Source organism: Eleutherodactylus coqui, chromosome 2 (assembly GCF_035609145.1).
Source record: "Eleutherodactylus coqui strain aEleCoq1 chromosome 2, aEleCoq1.hap1, whole genome shotgun sequence".
NCBI lineage: Eukaryota > Metazoa > Chordata > Amphibia > Anura > Eleutherodactylidae > Eleutherodactylus > Eleutherodactylus coqui.
Window position 1 is genome coordinate 307,335,843 of NC_089838.1, and position 2,500 is coordinate 307,338,342.

Below are 2,500 nucleotides of genomic sequence, written 5' to 3' on the forward strand. Positions count from 1 at the left end.
CCAGGCCGCCTGGGTGAAAACCAGGAATCCTAACCGCTAGACCATATGGGAAAAGTTGCTTTCACAGCTTGCTTTAAACTTTCCAATATATGTAGATATATACATGTACATATTAAAAAAAAAAAAAAAGAAGTTTTGTGCTTACAGAATTCCATCTTATCTCTGGACGGCAACAACCAATCACACGCAAGATGCCTCGTTAGCGCAGTAGGTAGCGCGTCAGTCTCATAATCTGAAGGTCGTGAGTTCGATCCTCACACGGGGCATGGATCTATCCTTGTTTTTTCCCTCCGCCTTAACTGGATAGGCACTGCTCTTTGCCATTCAATACCGAAACGATACTGGATAATATGGAAAGGTAGCAAACAAGGCAGAAGGGTTTTGGATAGGGGCTAAAAGCAACCGTGTTGAGGTCTTTGAATATGGCTGCGAGCGTAGCAAAAGTCCAAAATGGGGAGCATGATTAGTGGCAACTTCTCACACAGGGCCAGTGGCGCAATGGATAACGCGTCTGACTACGGATCAGAAGATTGTAGGTTCGACTCCTACCTGGCTCGTGAATGTCGCCGTGATCGTATAGTGGTTAGTACTCTGCGTTGTGGCCGCAGCAACCCCGGTTCGAATCCGGGTCACGGCATTCTTGATGAAAAAGCAAAGGTGCTCTTGTAGACGGCAAGCCTGAATGATACTTTTATGAACTTTTTGAGCGCTATCTTAATTCAGAGGGTCTTTCGATGTAGTTGCAAGCTTAGGAAAATGCTCATTCCCATACCGGGAGTCGAACCCGGGCCGCCTGGGTGAGAACCAGGAATCCTAACCGCTAGACCATATGGGAACCGCTGAGACCCTTTTTCAGTAATAAGTAGAAAAAAAATCAGTTTCATGATTTGAAAACTCATTTTTAAGCATGGATGGCATCAACAACCACTTGCAAGTGGCCTCGTTAGCGCAGCATTTTTGGCTGCCAAGAGCATCTGCAAACTAAGCCGCTTAATTCTGCAAGAAAGGTGCAGGCCTTTGAATGCAGGCACAAGCTTAGCAAAACACTCATTCCCATACCGGGAGTCGAACCCGGGCCGCCTGGGTGAAAACCAGGAATCCTAACCGCTAGACCATATGAGAAAAGTTGCTTTCACAGCTTGCTTTAAACTTTCCAATATATGTAGATATATACATGTACATATTAAAAAAAAAAAAAAAAAAAAAAAGAAGTTTTGTGCTTACAGAATTCCATCTTATCTCTGGACGGCAACAACCAATCACATGCAAGATGCCTCGTTAGCGCAGTAGGTAGCGCGTCAGTCTCATAATCTGAAGGTCGTGAGTTCGATCCTCACACGGGGCATGGATCTATCCTTGTTTTTTCCCTCCGCCTTAACTGGATAGGCACTGCTCTTTGCCATTCAATACCGAAACGATACTGGATAATATGGAAAGGTAGCAAACAAGGCAGAAGGGTTTTGGCTAGGGGCTAAAAGCAACCGTGTTGAGGTATTTGAATATGGCTGCGAGCGTAGCAAAAGTCCAAAATGGGGAGCATGATTAGTGGCAACCTCTCACACAGGGCCAGTGGCGCAATGGATAACGCGTCTGACTACGGATCAGAAGATTGTAGGTTCGACTCCTACCTGGCTCGTGAATGTCGCCGTGATCGTATAGTGGTTAGTACTCTGCGTTGTGGCCGCAGCAACCCCGGTTCGAATCCGGGTCACGGCATTCTTGATGAAAAAGCAAAGGTGCTCTTGTAGACGGCAAGCCTGAATGATACTTTTATGAACTTTTTGAGCGCTATCTTAATTCAGAGGGTCTTTCGATGTAGTTGCAAGCTTAGGAAAATGCTCATTCCCATACCGGGAGTCGAACCCGGGCCGCCTGGGTGAGAACCAGGAATCCTAACCGCTAGACCATATGGGAACCGCTGAGACCCTTTTTCAGTAATAAGTAGAAAAAAAATCAGTTTCATGATTTGAAAACTCATTTTTAAGCATGGATGGCATCAACAACCACTTGCAAGTGGCCTCGTTAGCGCAGCATTTTTGGCTGCCAAGAGCATCTGCAAACTAAGCCGCTTAATTCTGCAAGAAAGGTGCAGGCCTTTGAATGCAGGCACAAGCTTAGCAAAACACTCATTCCCATACCGGGAGTCGAACCCGGGCCGCCTGGGTGAAAACCAGGAATCCTAACCGCTAGACCATATGGGAAAAGTTGCTTTCACAGCTTGCTTTAAACTTTCCAATATATGTAGATATATACATGTACATATTAAAAAAAAAAAAAAAAAAAAAAAAAAAGAAGTTTTGTGCTTACAGAATTCCATCTTATCTCTGGACGGCAACAACCAATCACATGCAAGATGCCTCGTTAGCGCAGTAGGTAGCGCGTCAGTCTCATAATCTGAAGGTCGTGAGTTCGATCCTCACACGGGGCATGGATCTATCCATGTTTTTTCCCTCCGCCTTAACTGGATAGGCACTGCTCTTTGCCATTCAATACCGAAACG

The 2,500-nt window shown here is 45.4% G+C and overlaps 10 non-coding genes across 10 annotated transcripts; 7 read left to right on the forward strand and 3 right to left on the reverse strand.

Annotated features, from left to right (window-relative positions):
- Positions 1-193: 193 nt before the first annotated feature.
- TRNAM-CAU (transfer RNA methionine (anticodon CAU)) lies at positions 194-266 on the forward strand. The gene has a single exon. It is a non-coding gene; the product is annotated as a tRNA-Met (tRNA).
- A 218-nt stretch (positions 267-484) lies between these two features.
- Positions 485-557, forward strand: TRNAR-ACG (transfer RNA arginine (anticodon ACG)). Its single transcript has one exon. It is a non-coding gene; the product is annotated as a tRNA-Arg (tRNA).
- An 8-nt stretch (positions 558-565) lies between these two features.
- TRNAH-GUG (transfer RNA histidin (anticodon GUG)) lies at positions 566-637 on the forward strand. Its single transcript has one exon. It is a non-coding gene; the product is annotated as a tRNA-His (tRNA).
- A 126-nt stretch (positions 638-763) lies between these two features.
- Positions 764-835, reverse strand: TRNAE-CUC (transfer RNA glutamic acid (anticodon CUC)). The gene has a single exon. It is a non-coding gene; the product is annotated as a tRNA-Glu (tRNA).
- Positions 836-1,272: 437 nt separating this feature from the next.
- On the forward strand, positions 1,273-1,345 carry TRNAM-CAU (transfer RNA methionine (anticodon CAU)). Its single transcript has one exon. It is a non-coding gene; the product is annotated as a tRNA-Met (tRNA).
- A 218-nt stretch (positions 1,346-1,563) lies between these two features.
- TRNAR-ACG (transfer RNA arginine (anticodon ACG)) lies at positions 1,564-1,636 on the forward strand. The gene has a single exon. It is a non-coding gene; the product is annotated as a tRNA-Arg (tRNA).
- An 8-nt stretch (positions 1,637-1,644) lies between these two features.
- TRNAH-GUG (transfer RNA histidin (anticodon GUG)) lies at positions 1,645-1,716 on the forward strand. Its single transcript has one exon. It is a non-coding gene; the product is annotated as a tRNA-His (tRNA).
- A 126-nt stretch (positions 1,717-1,842) lies between these two features.
- TRNAE-CUC (transfer RNA glutamic acid (anticodon CUC)) lies at positions 1,843-1,914 on the reverse strand. Its single transcript has one exon. It is a non-coding gene; the product is annotated as a tRNA-Glu (tRNA).
- A 215-nt stretch (positions 1,915-2,129) lies between these two features.
- Positions 2,130-2,201, reverse strand: TRNAE-UUC (transfer RNA glutamic acid (anticodon UUC)). Its single transcript has one exon. It is a non-coding gene; the product is annotated as a tRNA-Glu (tRNA).
- Positions 2,202-2,355: 154 nt separating this feature from the next.
- Positions 2,356-2,428, forward strand: TRNAM-CAU (transfer RNA methionine (anticodon CAU)). The gene has a single exon. It is a non-coding gene; the product is annotated as a tRNA-Met (tRNA).
- The last annotated feature ends 72 nt before the right edge of the window (positions 2,429-2,500 follow it).